The sequence below is a fragment of the Trachypithecus francoisi genome, unplaced genomic scaffold (assembly GCF_009764315.1).
Source record: "Trachypithecus francoisi isolate TF-2019V2 unplaced genomic scaffold, Tfra_2.0 Lachesis_group3, whole genome shotgun sequence".
NCBI lineage: Eukaryota > Metazoa > Chordata > Mammalia > Primates > Cercopithecidae > Trachypithecus > Trachypithecus francoisi.
In genome coordinates this window covers 51,139,874-51,158,337 of record NW_022681468.1, presented here as the reverse complement: position 1 = coordinate 51,158,337, position 18,464 = coordinate 51,139,874, and the positions used below count along the sequence as shown (strand labels likewise).

At 39.0% G+C, this 18,464-nt stretch overlaps 1 long non-coding RNA gene across 1 annotated transcript; it reads right to left on the bottom strand.

The window, feature by feature from the left end:
* Positions 1–6,213: 6,213 nt before the first annotated feature.
* LOC117071176 lies at positions 6,214–9,640 on the bottom strand. Its single transcript, XR_004432179.1, has 3 exons — positions 9,391–9,640; positions 8,567–8,675; positions 6,214–6,689 (listed from the first exon to the last, which is right to left on the bottom strand). It is a non-coding gene; the product is annotated as an uncharacterized LOC117071176 (long non-coding RNA).
* Positions 9,641–18,464: the final 8,824 nt, after the last annotated feature.

The window sequence follows — 18,464 nt, the reverse complement described above, 5'->3', positions numbered from 1 at the left end:
CCCTCACTCAGATATGTCTTTAGTGAGCTCCTGTGGGGCTTGTTTCTTCTTTCTGTACCACACAGCACCCATCAGTGTCCTGGTATTCTGTAGTTGATTAGCATATGCTTTTTAGTTACCATCAGTGGGAAAGGCTTACCATATTTCTGCCCCTTTTGAATACATATTTTCTCTTAATCATTGCTGCTGCAATCATCAAACTAATTGAAACTGGACAAATGATTTTGTGTCATAATATGAAGGGAAAAAATTAAAAAGCAAATGTAGTGTTCTCAACTCGCTTGGGTGGGAAATGGGACACAAAATGGTCTGAATAAATTGTTAATGCTCAGATAAAGCACACGGCGCCTTAAACTTACACTCTAGTTGGATCGATCCACCCTTTACACACTATTTTCCAGAGATTCAGAGCTGAATTTGCTGTTTGGGATTCGTATTCAATGTGGGGAATTCTAACTGCAAATCAAATTCATACTGCAAACATTGGAATGGCTTTATCAGATGAGAAGTAGATATCTGGAATTTAATAACACTTCTCACCACCTTTCAAGAGGACTTGTCATTGAATATATGGTGTGCAAATCTGGTAAAGACAAAAGAAGAGTTTGAGTATTTGTACAAATTACATTTCATTTGCAGGAGGAAATCACAGTGGCACAATTCCTTCCTTCCATTCAGGTTTCTCCACCTAGAAGTTGTACAGGGGCTTTCACCTCCAGGCTCTCCATTAAGATATTCTAACACTACAAACTGAAAGTCTGGAGACAGAATGAATTGTACAGCACAGGAAGGGGGGTGGAAGAAGAAAGTAACAACAGTTCAGAGATGGGAACTGTCTGCTCTCTGGAAACCCCTCCAGCCTTAGATTCACTATTCAAACTCCAAAGGCCAAGACTCTTCAGTTCCCCTGTGTAAGAGAATAAGAAAAATGCCTAGGAAAGCCCACGGTTTCCTTCCTCATGAAGGAGAGGAAGGAGCAGCGGTAGCAGACGCCCATGTGCAGCCATCACTTCCTCAGGGGCTGGTGTCCATTTCCACCCACTGGGATGGGGTCTGGCAGCTTTCTAACCAGCAGGAGATACATGATCCAAGAATCCACTTTGGCTCCAATCTACCTTTATAAAGGCCAGTTCTGTCTAACTCTGAGAATCCTATAAACATTCGTGAGGATTTCTAATTGTCTCATCCATAGGAGCATGACCAGAAAAAGGGGAGTTAGGTCAAAGAGTCTACCTTGAGTAAGGCTCAAGATACTCCTCACAGACACACTGAGATTATGATAAATAGTAAACAGGAATGCATTCAGAAGTAGTAGAGAGCAGATATATCTTTTCTTCCCCTCTTTTGAGGAATCAGAAAGTGTCAGGGTCCTACATTTAAAGGAAAATAAGGTACAATTCTAATAATGGAATCCAAAAAGAATGGCTGTAACAATCCAGTTCAAAAGAAGAAAGAAATGGTATGTATAATCATAGTGTATTATAAACGTCAATTCACACACTCATTGTTTTCTCCTTCAAACCTTCCTCTCTTAAAGTTCTTTCTCTCAGTTCATGGTTTCTTCATTTACTAACCACCTGAACTACAAACTTCAGAGCCATCTGTAAATCACCTCTGAATCCCACCACATCCAGTTCTAGACTCAGAATTTCTCTCATTTCTGCTTTTATCTCTGTCCTACATCACTTCACCTATACCTGGATTATTACAATAGCCTGCCAATGGATCCCTGTCTCCCCAAGTTATCTTTAACATCCCGAACCTTTCTTTTTTTTTTTTTTTGAGACGGAGTCCCGCTCTGTCGCCCAGGCTGGAGGGCAGTGGCGCAATCTCGGCTCACTGCAAACTCTGCCTCCGGGTTCACTCCATTCTCCTGCCTCAGCCTCCCAAGTAGCTGGGACTACAGGCGCCCGCCATCACACCCCGCTAATTTTTTTTGTATTTGTAGTAGAGACAGGGTTTCACTGTGTAGCCAGGATGGTCTTGATCTCCTGACCTCGTGATCCACCCGTCTCGGCCTCCCAGTGCTGGGATTACAGGCGTGAGCCACCGCGCCCAGCCCCGAACAGTTAGTTACCTTTCTAAAGTACAGTTATAATCATGGGGTACCTTCTCACTCCAAATACTTTTACCAGCTCTCTGGGTTTTTTTATTAATAAAGTCCAAATTTCTTAGCATAATGTTCAATGTCCCTCAGGAACTGAAAATACTTTATTCTTTGAAACTCACCTGTCATTTTCTCCTCATACACACCTCACACACAGCTAATGCTCAAGTCGAAACAGACCTCTCTCCTTTCCTTGATTGTATTACGGGCTTTCACACTTCTGGAACTTAGCACATTTCCTCCATCTTCGTCTATTCAAAATCTTATTTCTCCTTTAAGGACTAATTCAAATGTCACCATCTCTAGGAACCCTTACTGAATGCCTAGGCAAAATAAATTGTCCTCTCTTCAGGGAACATATGACACTGTGTTTACCCCTTTTTACCATGTTTATCCCAATCTGACTTAAATTCATTATGGCAGAATTTTCCATCTTCTTCTAAAGGACAGAGACAGTAGTTAATCCCTCCAAAAATGACCCCGGGTACCCAGCATGGTGCCTTAAACAGCACAGGCATTTTATAAACGTTTGTTATATTAAACTGACCAGAACAAAAATTAGGAATTTTCACTAAAAGTTGACTGGATGGAAGACCAAGCTGAGAATCATAATCAAGGACAACTCACAGGGAAGGAACTAATTTGAGTAAATGCTGCCCAGAGGCCCATGAATAAATCTTTTATAAAATAATACAGATGGCCTGATCCATTACTTATCAACATTTTTGTAATGGCACATACTTGTGAAGGGGTTGACTGTGATTGAGAACTACCTATCTAAATGGAGAAACTACCTCTTTTTCAGCAGTAGGAAGTTAAATGCTGTATTTGAAAGAACTCAATCAGGGATTGACAGATAAACAACACAATAAAAAAACTGTATATACAAAATATAAAGATTATATATACCATATACTGGTATAAACAAATTTATATATATATATATATTAATTTTTTTTTTGAGACAGAGTCTTGCTCTGTCACCTAGGCTGGAGGGCACTGGTGCACTGATAGTTCATTACAGCCTTCAACACCTGGGCTCAAGCAATTGTCCCACCTCAGCCTCTCAAGTGTCTGGGACTACAGGTGTGCACTGCCATGTCCAGCTAAATTTTTTTTATTTTTTGTAGAGACAAGGTCTCGTTATATTGCTCAGACTGGTCTCAAATTCCTGGCCTCAAGTGATCCTCCCACCACAGTCTCCCAAAGTGCTGGGATTACAGGCATGAACCATCACACCTGGCCAGATATTATTATATATCTGAGATACTATTTCATTTAAACATGTCTACACACAGAGATATAATGATGTCTTAGTAAAATAAATATTTAGTTCACCTTTTTGCCATAATTCCAAAGGGGGAAAAAAAGCCAAAACCAAAACCACCTATTTAGCCTGATTAGCATTAAGTAATCAAATTCCACTAGCCTGAGCAACATAATGAGACCCTGTGTCTATAAATAATTTTTTAAAAATAGCAGGGCATGGTGGCACTTGTCTATGGTTCCAGTTACTTGGGAGGCTGAGGTGGGAGAATCTTTTGAGCCCAGGAGGTCAAAGTTGCACTGAGCCATGATCGTAGCACCACACTCCAGCCTGTGCAACAGGGTGAGCTCCTGTCTCCAAAAGCAATCAACAACAACTCCCTGTTAATCAGAAATCTGAGATGGACTCACTGCAGTTCTCCTCATTCTTACCTGGAATAAAAAATGAACTCATACTTCCAGAAGAAAAGCATAATTTTTCAAAATCTCTTCAAAAGAGTCTTGCCTCTCCCCTAAAACTTTTCTGAGTCAACTCTTCCTGAGATGAATCACATTAAGAAATGAATCTCTTAATTGTACCATATAAGCTAAACAGTAAGCCATGACCTCATCACCCTGGACATAATAAAAGGGCAGAAACACTTGGGCATTTCAACAACATCTTAATTCCTGCACTGTTCTGGTTTATTATAAAGCAGGCCTGTATGCAGGAAGACATTTTTTAACATGCTTTTATCTTCTTTTTGCATGTTAGCAGATCTCGTGGTCTCTTTTCTTTGCAGATGGAAGCCTGAAATGTGCAAAAGCTAGGCAGGCAGACCAATGCATTTATTTGAGAAATAAAACCCAGTCATGAAAATGACACATGGATTCAAGATGAGCTAGAAGCAGAAGGACCTTAAACTACACAATTACTCCCCACAAGCTCAAGCCAGAATCAAACAAAAAACAGAAATAAACAAAACCTGGAGCTGAACAAATATCTGAATGCCCCAGCCAGACTAAAGAAGAAACAATAAGAAACTGGTGTAACTGGGCTTGAGAAGAAACAGGGTAGAAGCACAATGCCACATTCCTTAGGTAGCATATAATTTTCTGAGTCTTGATTTACCATGACATCCTTTGTGTGATGACTACTGGTAACATTCTCATTTTGCTAGAAGTAGCACTAGTAGGTCCAATCTATATGTGGATACTCTACAGAGTACATCCCATATGGGCACAAATCTTTATCAACTCTGTATCTAGAATTGATGAGTAAGTGTCCCTAACATAATGGTCCAATGAATTCTTTGAATAATTTTCTGAAAAAGTTAATCTCTCTGTATGGAAAAGAACGTACTTGTGTTACTTCTATAAGTAATGCTAAATATAGATATTTAAACAAGAGTTAATACTTTAGCCTGTTAAAATCACAAAATGCATTTAACATGTTTAGGAGGATGGAAATTGCCTCCAACATATCAGAGAGGCAGCAGAATCAACAGTATTCGTTAATTCTATAGGCTCAAACACTGACCCAGAGTGAATATTCTTCCTTTGCATCAGTTCCTAGCCACATAGGTCTCTTCATTTCAAATGGTTTTAGATGGTGCTATTACTTGAAAATAGCTGTGAGCATGCTATTTTGCATTCCACTGTTTCTCGCAGTCACAGTGTCTCAATCAATGGGCCCTTCTGTCCTCCGTGTCCCAGTTAGGACTCCACCTTAAGACTAGGATCACAGGAGAGAGTGGCAAAATGGAAAACTTATCTGGAAGCACATAGACCTGGGTTCATAATTCACCCATAATATATTCCATAGAGCTGCATGGATCGCAAAATCTCAGTTTCACCGCCTGTGAAAAGGGAATAACCATTTTTATTAGCGATCTGAGACTCAATAGCTATGAAGTAGTGATTTAGAAATGGAGCTAATTCTACAGGCAGACACTTTGGTAAAGATTAGGCATATTTCTCATGAAAACTCTTTGGAAACAGTGGACCAGATTGTCAGAAGTGACCAATTCTCAGAAAGATTCTGTTTCATAATCAAAATGAAATCCCTTTCCGTAACTGTCAACATCAAATTTTAGTTTCATGATTGATGTGGGCTTTAAGTTGCTAATATTTAAAAAGGCACTTCACTGACTGTGGCAAACACTTACATTTTCAGGAATCACATTTCTGTAAGAAAGATAGCATAGAAGGAAAAAAACGCCTACTGTAAAAATCTTTTGTACACATACCTTGAAGAGCTTATTTCTAGGAATAGTCTGACACTTTCAGAAGATAAACAGTATTATCTCAATCAATTACAAAGATTTTAAGGAAGACGATGCCTCTAAACCCTATGCATTGGTGGAGTTATAATTTATTCACATATCATTTAAGAAAAGCATTGAACCAAACACAACATATAAACACATGAAATTTTCCTTCCTTCCATGTATTCAACACTGAAAGACAGCAAAAGGAAAAGGAGAAAGGAGGTCCAACTTCCCAGGGCTCCCTTCCAGAAAAGAAATTTCCACTTTACTAAGTATGAATGAGAAAAGGCGTGTGCATTAGAATAATTTCCAAGACATTTCTGGATTCCCTAAATAGGAAACAGTATATTTGGGATACTTAAAAAAACAAAAACAAACAAACAAAAAAATACTTTGTATTTAACTACAAATTGGTCGGGTTTTCTAGAGAATTGGAGGGATGCTAATGTGAGAAACAAGAGATTAAATATTCAAGGCCATAATAATAATATATGAATTTAATGCTATTCTAGGACTTTTTCCATCCAATTTTAAGTACATAAAAATGATTTGCATATAAGGATTCAGGGACAGAAATATTCTTGTTTTTGTTTTCACGATTTACACAATAAGCTTGAGCAGCCTTATTTTATCTTTGCTGCTGTGTTTGCTGACTTGTCGGTGTTTAGATCAAGTTTTAATATTTGCATCTTTAGCTCACCACACAAAGGCAGCTGGTTCAGAGAGGTGAGGAACAGGGAGAGAGGAGTTGTAGGGCTTATCAGGTTATCCAAAAGGCCTTGTGCTCATCCTTTGTAAACAACAAGACATGTCAGCATCCCTGGCTGCTGTCATTGCTGACAGTCCTCTGAAGACCATAAGTGTTGAATTCTTTAAAGCTGGATTGTGCCCAGTGAGAGAAACGATAGTGTGAGATGAGGACGACTTCATGGATATCTGAGTACCTTGGGAAAAGAGAGGAATTGAGGCTTTTCACTCAGCAACCTAATGAAAACTAGACAAATAGTCTTGCATTTCATATATAGTTTTCACCAATTCATGCTTCTTTTGTTAGGAACAATTCTAACCTGTATAGGAAAAAAGACAGATATAAGGAAATAATTTCTCATTGACAAGGGAGCTTCAGGTAAAGCAGTGCTTATGAAAGGACAAGAGACTAAGTTTACATTGGTAAATTTTCATTGCACAACCATTTCATTACTTTAACATCATAGACCCCAAAACTTTATGTGCTTGAACAAGTAATCAAATGCAAAGGATAGAACTAAATAATCCATCTGGGAAAGCGAGGACTGTATACAAAACACAAAGAATAAAATAGAAGTCTTTAAGGAATATGAATAAGAAATCGTGGCACAGAAGGGAAGACTTGAAAATAAGTTCCAAAAGCAGTATCTAGTGCTTTAAAGAATAATGAACTTTATATGCTCTGCTTTGAAATCCAAAAAAGTATATTTTGAACAAAGATACACTTGTATAAGTTAACAGGATCAATAAAAATCCTAATCCATGTGATTCTTCATTATATCTAACCTCAAACTTTTAAAATGTATAAAATGAATATCAAATTCTTTTCATGGAGACTGATAGCATATGCTGAATTAGAATAAATTTCACATTATAGTATGAAACACTCATAACAGCAACTAGTAATATGCTATATTCAAGACTTCCTTTGTTATGACATTTAAGCTATGGATTTTGTGGTTAATAATGATTCAGGGAAGTGAATTATTTTCCAGTGTCTCCATTTTCTTCTTCTTAGGATAATTCCCTAAAAGTATTTGCTCCATTAAATGGTCTAAAATGTTTGAGAGGACAAAACGTCTTAGGTCTACTTGTAAAATATTAGGCTCCAAAACTTTGAAAAGGATCATCCTTCCAATATCAAATCCATCCTTGAAATAAGGACCATCTATCTCTAAAACAAGGCCAGGACTTAGCATTCCATTAATCTAACAATATAGTATTTAATTTGGATTTTTACTTGTTTCTATATCATAAACACTACTTGATGATACAGAATAGAATCATAGATTAATCTTCCCAAGTTGACTTTTTCTTTTATTTTAATCCTCTTCAATCTTCTTGACTGAAACTATCAGACCATTATCTTACATAGCTATAGGTTAAGAACAGAGCCTGGAAGTCTGTCTGAACCACAGAATGCAGAGAACAATGTAGAAAAAGAATTGCAAATTTCTAGAAACTAAATAAAAAGTAGTCACCCGTGTTCCTAATTTTTCTATGAGCAGAAAAGCAAAAGACCCATTGGCATGGCCCAGGCAGATACTACCAAGCAGCTTTCCAAAGAGCAAATGGTAAAAATAAAATGAAAAAGATTTGCCTGTCATGGGAGTTGGTCAATAAAATGCAACAGTGTTTATTACAACATTTAAAGTCTGTGATTAAGAACACCAAAAGGCCTAAACTAGAAAGGTTTTCAGCCTGTAATTTCCCTGCAGCCCTGGCCTGTACTTCCTTACGAGTTAGCTCAGCGGGGCTTTTTTTCCATGTCCATCATCAGCTTGTAATTATTGCCATTCTCAAAGCTATGCCAGATGGGTCTTTAGAAGCAGGCATGCAGCTTGTTTATGAGAGAAAGAGCTGTAATATTACTCTACACAGAGACCTATCTGGTCCTACTCAAAGAGGCCTGCTCCTCCCTCCCCTCCTCCCCCAGATCTCCCCTACTACCATTCTCTCTGCCTTCCCTAGACATCCTCTCATTTTCAGCTCCCTGTCCCAGCTGAATGGCCTGGTGACGGGCTGGGACCATGGGGGCCAAGAGATAGCTATATCTTAAAGCACATGGCCTAATCAACACCTTTCACCATTCACATATGAAAATGAGGCGACACCCAGGGAAAAACAAACTGTGGACTCTTTCCCCTACATAATGTTGTGCAGAGGCTTACTTAAAACACAACAGCTGAGCATCTACCTTTCAGAATACAGATCCGCAGAGATGCCAAAATGATGCCTTCTGTTTCGCTTTTCTGAAAATTCTTCATTGGCTAGAAGTGAGATTCCCGGCAAGATTCTCCCTTTGCCTGGTAGGAAGGATAAACATTTGTAAGAAGGTTGAGGTCAAGGAGCTGTGCAAAGCAACACAGGGAAAGGCAAGAGCGCCTAAGCCAGGTTCATCTGGTGATAGGCCCTGGGGTGTTAGGTATCCCAGAGGGCCAAGCTGAGCTTCAATCAGCGGTTAATGAGGCAAGACCTGCAACAGATAGCCACTTTTAACTTACAAAAGCTTTTAGATGTCTCTGTTTACTTTGATCCATTTCAGTTAATTTGAGCCTGGTTAGGGTGCATTTTCCTTTTTTTTTCTTTTTTCCTAGATAAACCCCCTGCTCCCACCCCACCCCCACCCCCACCCTCACCCTCACCCCCACCTCCACCTCCACCTCCCAAACAATAGTATCATTTACCAACTTTATAGTTGGTAACAAGTTTTGAGATCTTCTGTCAAGGTCGGCAACAATTATATAAAAAACAAGAAAAAAAGGACCTGTACCATAGTCTGACTCTAGGACGAAAATTTCAAAATCCCACCAGCGTAAGATAAATGAAAAGGGTGGCGGGACAGGAAAGGTTGCATTTTCAAGGGAGATTTAGAATTGTTTCTGATTAGGTGAAGTACACGTTCTTTTATCCCTTGTTATTTTACTCGTATGATGAGCAGAGAGCTTTCTTTGTTAAAATGTTTCAGAGCGGATAAAACTAATTTACTGGAATGTGAAATAATCCAGAAAGAAACTGTACCTGATGGTCACAGGCGGGGAAGGCACTTTAATAAATTTGCTGGAGTTTCCAGGGCCCCCGGGCTGTGGCTGGGACTCCTGGTTTGGGAAGCAGAGAAGACTCCTGCGTTAATGGATTTGCACGTGGGTCAGCCTGTTAATGGGGATGGGCTGGTGTAATGAGCTTTTAATTAGGTCAGCTAGATGTTGACCCCACTGTACTGTATGCCTCCGCCTGGGGGTACCTCCCCACCCTCAGAAGAGGGATAAACAGTCCTGGGAGCCTTCCCAGCATGCCCCGGAAAACCTCGATCCCGGCGTGCTCTGGGCAGCTGCCTTCCCAGCATGCCCCACTGGCGTCTCCTGTGCTCTAGACCCGTACCGGACATCGATAGCCTCTTGTGGACACCGTTTTCTTAATTCCCTCTCCCTGCTTCCCTCGTGTGCTGTGTTCTTCCAAAGCAGTTTTTCTTCTTTCTTTTTTTCCTTTTTTTTTTTTTTTTTTTTTTTGAAACAGAGTCTCTCTCTGTCGCCCAGGCTGGAGTGCAGTGGTGCGATCTCGGCTCACTGCAATCTCTGCCTCCCGCGTTCAAGCGATTCTCCTGCCTCAGCCTCCCAAGTAGCTGGGACTACAGGCTTCGGCCACTACGCCCGGCTGATTTTTGTATTTTTAGTAGAGATGGGGTTTCACCGTATTGGCCAGGCCGGTCTCGAATTCCTGACCTAGTGATCCCTCCGCTTCAGCCTCCCAAAGTGCTTGGTTTACAGGCATGAGCCACCAAGCCCGGCAAGTTTTTCTTTGTAAAAAATACATAAATATGTGTGTGTGTGTGTGTGTGTGTGTGTGTGTGTATACACACACATACAATATTTGAGGCAAATTTGTATATTTATAAAGTCCCTGGGTAATTTAGCTGGTAAAATTAATTTCACAAATACACATGGACAGGTTTGGTTTGACATATATTTTCCTCAAAAATAAACTTTTTTCAAATGAACCATATTCCTATTTTCCACTTCCTACCCCTGCCCTGTCTTCTACATTTCCAGGGAGTATTATGAAGATACGTAATAGAAGGAACAGGATGAAATCCTTCTGCACTTCTACTCTTAAATAAATTGGAACTACTTTAAAGTGTTCTCTTTGAAATCCTGTCTACTGAAGACCCTGGGGAACCATCAAGGAACTAAAGTTAGGAAACCTAATTTCTGCTTTGGGTCCTTTGTCTTGGGAAAGGGAAATACTAAGTACCCAACCTTCCAGGAAGGGTTCCAGACACTAAACATGCCTTATCTGTAGCCCTCACATTAGGGTCTCCGTAGTAACAGTATACGTTTATTTTGCTCTTTACCAAGTCTCGAAAATGAAAGTAAAGTTGGTTTACCACTTAAGAATACTAAATTCTTTGGTTAAAGGGCATTAAATTCAGAGAAAAGTCCAGATGTCTTCAACTATAACAATAATGGTAGCAGTTAATATTATAACAGTAGCTGCTAATAACAGTAATAGTAACAGCTAATATTTATTCAATGCTTATTAAGGGACAACTGTGCTAAATACTTTAGGATTCTGCATAATTTGTAGAGTGTTTAACATACAAGCTTACTAAATTTTTCAGTTAATGATGGTGGCAGTTGCTAAGCTGTAGGCCAAGTTATTCCTTTCATTCACAGTCTAGGGAGAGGTGACACGGGCATGTTGAGTCACTCAAAACAGGCTCAAACCACCCTAAGGAGTTTGCCTGATGAAAGGTTTTCCTTTCCTTCAAAGCCACTTCCTGTGTCACATGACCTATATCACTCCAAAGATAATAACACTTCATGTTTCCAGAACACTTTTATCCAAAGATCTCAAAGCATTTTCAAATGTTAATTAAACCTTCACCATCCTGGAAGATAGCAATGCCAATCTCACTGTTTAAATACTGTATTCCAGAACACAAGTTGTTCTAATCATTGAAAGGGAAATGGAGGGCTCTCTAAGCAAATCCATTATGCAAGCCACTACCCAAACACTTATGGCACCTAAAATTCTCCTGTGTTTCCTAGGAAACCACTGCAGCATCTTGATTCTAAAGTGTCCCCTATTCCCATTGATTGTTTCTGCTGAAAGAAACAAATGCAAGAAAAAAGTGGGTTGGGAAGGAGGGAAGCAGAAAAAGACTTTCGAATAGTTCCCACTTTACTCAGGGATAGAAATGTAGGTAGAATGATATGCAATATATTTCTGCAAATATATTTGTTCTCTCATCAAACAACTAAGCACTTTTGCTATATGCTTTTTCAGTCATCGTGATGACCACATGGGGAAAAAATAGCCAGTTTTTCCCAAGACTTAGATGTGACTGTTCAGACTGCAGTTTACCTGTCCTCCTGTTTAACAGACATCAAGAACTTACTCTCATAGACAGCAGTCAGATTTTCGTCAGTTTGTGTATCCTTTTAGTCTGGATAAAGGAAGACCATGTGGCAACAAAAGCCCTGGAAGATCTTTTCCTGCCTTCTTTCCAGCTTCATCTCTCTCCAGTATGACACACTGGCTTTTTCTCCATCCTTTTAATGGACCAAGCATTTTTTCTACCCCAGCGTCTATACACAGGGTTTTCCTTCTGCATGGAGTGTTTTATCCCTATTCTTAATGAAACTCCTACTCTTCATTCTCAGATCAAAGGTCACTTCTTCAGAGAGGCCTTACCTGATTCCCATATCAAAATTAGCTTCTTTCTATTATTTTCTCTCATGGCAGACTGTTTTGGTTCTTATAATTCATGAGATTTTCTTTTAACATCTCCCTTCCAGACTATAAGCTCCAAGAGAACAAGGATGGTGTCTATTCTGTTCCCACTGTATAGCCTGTATCTGGCACTTTGGATGCCCTCAAACCCAATTCGTTGAATAAAGTAATGAGTGAATCAATCTTTTAACCTGGTTTCAAATCACGTTTTTCTTTTGAAGTGATATTACAGGGTGAAGAGGACAAAAGAGAAATTGACCTCAGAAGTTTGGTTGTAATCATTTAAGGTCTTAACTTAGGTCTATGAATACTGAGAATAACAAATAGTCCTTGAATGATTTCAGTAAATATGATTTTTGCTAAATATTAAGCCTGTGAACTAAGTGTTTTATCTACATTATCTCACTTATCCCTCACAACAACCTGAAGAGGTAGACGCCACTACTATCCCCATTTTGTGATCATGAAGACTAAGTAAGCAATTTGCCCATGTTTCTGAGACTCCTCCTTTGTTTATTCATTTATTAAGCCCTCACTATTTGTCAGGCAGTACAGTGGGTAGAGCAATGGAAAAGACAGGCATGGCATTCTTCTTGGAGCTTTTGTCTTGAATCCTCCACAGCAATAGCACAGTGCATTCTGGCAAGTAGTTAGTGCTCAATAAATACTTAAAACAGTATAAACCAAGTTTAAAAAAAAAAAATGACTGAAGCACTGTGATTGAATCCCTTCAGAGTTTGAGTTTTCACAGTAATGCTACAATACTGGTGTGTATTACATGACTTGCCTGGGGAGTTTGCAGTTTGGCATACATTCTGTAAAGGTATGACATGCCAAAAGAGTCATAAGTCACTCCAATATTCTAATAAAAAATACAGTGATCATGATAACACAAGTTTTCATTAATGGCACCACAGAGCAGCCAAAATGGTCCTTCTAAAACACAAATCAGATAATGTTTCTTCCATGATGTACAACCTTTAAGCGTTTCCCATTGGCCTTACTATAAAGACCAAATTCCCCATCTCCATAACATGGATTACAAGAACTTGATTCTGTTTCTGGAATCATGTCCCTCCTCCACTGACTTCAATTATACATTCCAGACTTCATAAAAACCCTTTCTCTCCTCCAATACTTCTAGGCCTTGAACATGCCATTTCATCTTTTAGTAACATATTCCCTGCATCCTCACCATAATTACAATTCTTTTCCCATGTTGAGGAGAGGGTTTATTTGTGTGCAGGATTTTTGTTGGGCAGTGCTCTTCAGAACAACATCTGTGAAGAAGAAGGGAAGCAGGATGGGGCAGAGGGAAATGTTAAGCTGCCATGGAGGTGCAACTGAGACCTCAGCCGAACGCATGAGGAGCTTTGGAACTAGGATGGCCCTTCGGAATTGTCCTAATTGAGGCAAGGAGGTAGTCCTTTTACCCCACCTGTCCCTAGAGATGAGATAACCTTGAGCAAGGCTGCCTCCTTCAGCAGAAGGCAATTCCTGGATAGGACTTCAGCTAAGAGCTGTCAAAGGCAAGACTACTACCATCTGGGGGATAAGTGGCCCCGTCCTTAAAGAGGTATGTGGTGGTACACCACAACATCCACTACAGTCTCATTACCTCTAGTCATCTTTCAGGTCTCAACTTAGAGGTCCCTTCCTCTAGAAAGCTTCCATTGATTCCCTAAGCCTAGGAGAGGAGCTCCTCCTAAGTGCTCCCAAGCACCCACTGCTTCCCCATCATGGCATGCTTCATTTTATATAGTAATCATCTGTTTGAATTCCCTCAGGAAATTATAAACTACATGATTAACATCCCATCTATTAATACATAGATGTGAACAACTTAAAGAATGAGTGAAAAATTAACAATTCTATTTTGATTTTTAAAAATTATTCACAAACACCAAAAATGTCTGGATGACTATTCACCAAAATATTGTTAATTCTTATCTCTTGGTAACAGGATTATGTTTGATTTTTATTTTCTTCATTATACCTTTTGGTATATCTAAATTTTTAAAAGCACATTTGATTTTTGTAATTTAAAGAATGTATACAGTAATCATTTTGAAGAAAAAAATAAACATAACCCTTACTAGAATAATAACTAGCATCAATACTCACCATACTAAGTTATTATTTTATACTATAATTTATAGTTCATCATGCAATTCATCAAAAACAATTTGACATAAATATTTTGTTTAATCTTGACAAAATTTCAACAAGAAAGGCAGGTATGGTATTCTGATTCCTACTGGATTGCAAAATAAAGCCAATCCCTTCAATCAGAGTGAGTTAGTATATCCCCACAGCCTAGAAATTCAGAGTCTAACATGAGTATTTCTCCAACGTGTTCATTTTTAATGAGGTCTTTCCAAGCTTTAAAGAAAATAGTTATATAGAAAGAACATATCGATGCTGTCCCACTCTACTACCTAGGGCTTGCTGGCTACACTCCCTGTTCTCACTTTTCTCAATCTCCCCATTCTTATTAATAAAAGACAGTGTGATGCCTCTCCCTGTCTTTATTTTCATCATTTGTTTGCACAAGCCTAATCTACGAGGTCTGCTAGATTTGAAAGCCCTATTTTCCCCTCACATCTCATGTCACCCCTTCTTTTCTATGATGATAACATTTCATGTATGTATAGCACTTTCCAGAAGGCTTCCCCATATATCACCTCACTACATCCTCCTGACAAAGCTTTGAGGTCTGCACATCAGATAGTATTACTCCCATTTTAGAGATAAGGAAACCAAAACACAGAGAGGGTATGTGACTTGCCAAAAATCACAGTTAGTTACTGATAAAGACAGGACTAGAATTCGGGGACTTACAGAAAAAGCTCAGAACCCTCTGTGTTTTTACTTTGATCTTATAGTCTAGCATACAGCCCACTGATAGGGTCCTACAGGACCTAAAACCGATTACAAACAAAACTGATGAAAGCAAGATTGTGGGTTCAATCTCTGGGTAGGCCTGCTATGATCTTTGCATTGGAGTGGTTTAACGTATGCAATAGACCTGCAGATGCAAGGTCTAAGTTACAAAGGGACTAGTTGAGAGTGTGTAGATGATTCAGCTCAATTCCATCACGACAGTAAGTTAAATAATTTGGTTACCTATTCTTTTAAGGCTATATAAATACATACACATAAATATATAAAATAATAATTTCTCTAAATACACTGTAAGAATCTATATTTCTATAATCATCAGTTTCTGTATCTTTCTCTCAAGTTTTCCCAAGATAGTGTCAATTTGTGCCTATTGTCCTGGCACAACTATTAATGACTTTTCATTTCACTCTCAAAAATGTCCCAGTGTGTAAGATAATTTATATGGTCATCCTTATATACACCTTAGAGAGAACAAATGAGCGATTTCAGTAGACACTGAACAGTATCGACTTTCAAAGTGGCATGTCCCAAATGTTGTAAGAAGGGTTACTGTTATTGAAATACACTGTTGGAAAGATTCCCAGTGTTAAATGGCCTTTGCTAAAGACAGAGTAGGACACATATTCCTTTGTGTTATATTGGACTTACGTTTTAAAATGTAGTGAAATTCTGGCTAGCTTCAATCCATTTACTAAATGGTTTGGGTTTTTCTGCACTTCATCCCCTCACCTGATATTATATCTTTGTCTCATTGCTTATCAGAAGTGTTCCTTTCCACATTCATTTTTTTAAATGAGAAGAAACAAATTAGAATTCACATTGTTTTGGCTTAAAATTATAGTGCCTGCTACATTTCCTGAAGGAATCCTGCCAAGACAATGGCCTCAAACAATAGCTATATGCCAAGGTTTTCATGGTAATTCCAGCTCGCACATTTTGAGCTTGTGCAAGTCTTTTTCCCCCGTGTATAATATGGGGAGAATATCTGCTCATTAGTTGCTTAAAAAAAAAAAAGAAAAGAAAAACCATAGATGATGTTGCGACTTACCCAATTAATGAACTGTTACATATGGTACTCCTTAGAAGTCCCAGTACTGCTTCAACATACAGGTCGGGTCCTTGTGGGAAACTTACAACCTTGTTACTGGAGGACATACAAGATAGCACATAATTAAATGTCAAGAGTGTGTATTCCAGAAACAGTATGTGTTAGCATAAGAAGAAAGTAGTATAAGGAATAGTAGTCAGAGTAGGTCAATATTAATACTTTCCCCAGGGAAAACCCCAAACTACCTCAAGAAAAGTCTTTGATGGGTGTACAGTCATGTGTCTAAGATCCTCAGCAATTCCTAATTGGTGTTCAGCCAAAGTTTTTCAGATTTCGATGTAGACCCTAAGTGACTGTGTCAGGCATTTCACAGGGGTCCAACTTTTTAAATCAATCCAATTCATTCATCTGAGCAAGGAAATGGAAAAATTCAAATTCTGTTGAGAGATTCTTTGATCCTCTTTACAAAGATCTGTCTTATCCTATTATTGTAATAAAACCAGACTGCTGTTTTTCTGAACAGTGTGTATGTATGTAGGTATATATGTATGTATAATGGTAATGTCTAGAAGACATAAGTAAATATATCTCCAACCCATATCCCAGTAGAAAACAGATAAAAAGAGACAGTAACCTCAGGTTCTTTGAAGCAAGAATTTAGCTATTCAGTGACAATGCATCTCCTTTATGATCATTAATTATCCTGTATTTACTGAACACTGACTGGCTTCCTAGACTGAGCACTGTGATGAAGATCTTTGCTCCACAGGAGTGCCTGAATTGGGAAAGTGACTGTGATACGGCAATCTCTACATAAGGAGAGAAGAGACCCAACACTTGCCAAAGACCCATTCTAGCCAGACACTGGAATAGGATCTTTATACATGTTAGTTCTTAGATGATCTCCCCAGTAAGCCCCGTTTTACACATGAAGAAACAAAAGCTCAGAAAAAAACATTATGCCAAAGTTTGCAAAGTGGTAAAGTAGGACTCAAAGCAGGGTTTCAAGATTTCAAAGCCTCTGCTTTTTTTTTTTTTTTTTTACCATCCCACTTTTCCTTTGCTCTCATTCTAACTGAGTATGCTGCTAGTTGGCACTGCTGAACAAAGGTATCTGATATCTGGATGTTTTTCCACCAGGATCCTTGCAGCAGAAGATGTCTTATCTTCAGTGCAACAAAACCCCGTGATAACATCAGATTTTGCCGGAATGGAGTTACACCCTGGCTGTCATACAGATACCCAGGCCTCCAACAACAGTGAGTACACTATCATGTCACATTCCCTCAATAGCTCCAGGACAATGGAGGAAAGTAGTGGCAAGAATAATGTGAAACAATAGAGGACTTAAAAAAATACTTCGTATCTGGCCTTTGAATTAGTTATATAATTATTTGAGTTCCAAACCACATTTTTCAAACATTCAATTACAGTTTTCTGCAGTTTCTGGGACAATGTTAGCTGGGTATTAGAGCAAGTCAGCCAAGGAAACACTGGACAGCTGAGCAGCTTAATTCAAGGCCCCACTTCCATGATGCCAGCATGCTGATGGCTTTAGATAGTCCACTCACTTATCTGGTCCTCAGCTTCCTCAAGAATAAAATGATGGATTTGAACAATAAGATTTATTTATTCAATAGATTTTTATTATTAGGTATCAATACACAGGCCTGCCCTCATAATATTTATAGTCTGGTGCAGGAGACAGAAAACACAACCGACAATTTCAATGGAGTGTGATCAGTGCTATAAAATAGTAAATAGGAGATGCCATAGCAGTCCCTAGTAAGAGCTTCTGATCCATTCTGAAGGGCACAGGTGGAGGTTATACAGTAGAGGGAGTGACATCTAATGCACAGCCATAAAGATCCTATAGGAGTTAGATTCTCAGAGGGTAGTGTAGGGATGGAGAACAGCACCCAAGGCGATTGCACAGCCCAGGCAGAGGCCTGGAAGGTAGCTATCACAGCCTCTTGTGAAAGCACAGGTAGTTTAGCACATCTGGTTTCTGAAAAGTGAGTGGGGACAGAGGAAATGGAAAGGGAGATAGAGGCAAGACCCGTCATCAGGGGCCTTAGATATCAGCAAAAGGACTTTGGACTTTGTTCATTCCTCAGGAACTGTTTGTTGACCTTACTATGTGCCAGGCATTTTCCTAGGATCTGGAGTTACCAGAATAGTAAACAAGAGAAATAGTTTTCTGCTTTACAAAGCAAAATGCGAATCCATTCAAGGGTTTAAAGCAGGGAAATGATATGATTGGGTCTGAGTTTAGAAAGACCACATTGGCTGCAGTGTTGGAATGGCTAGGACAAGAATAAGTCTCTTTCAGCCATAAAACTGACTCCATGATTTAAAACTCAGGATATACCAAATTATAGAAGCCCCATGTTAACATTATTTGTGATAA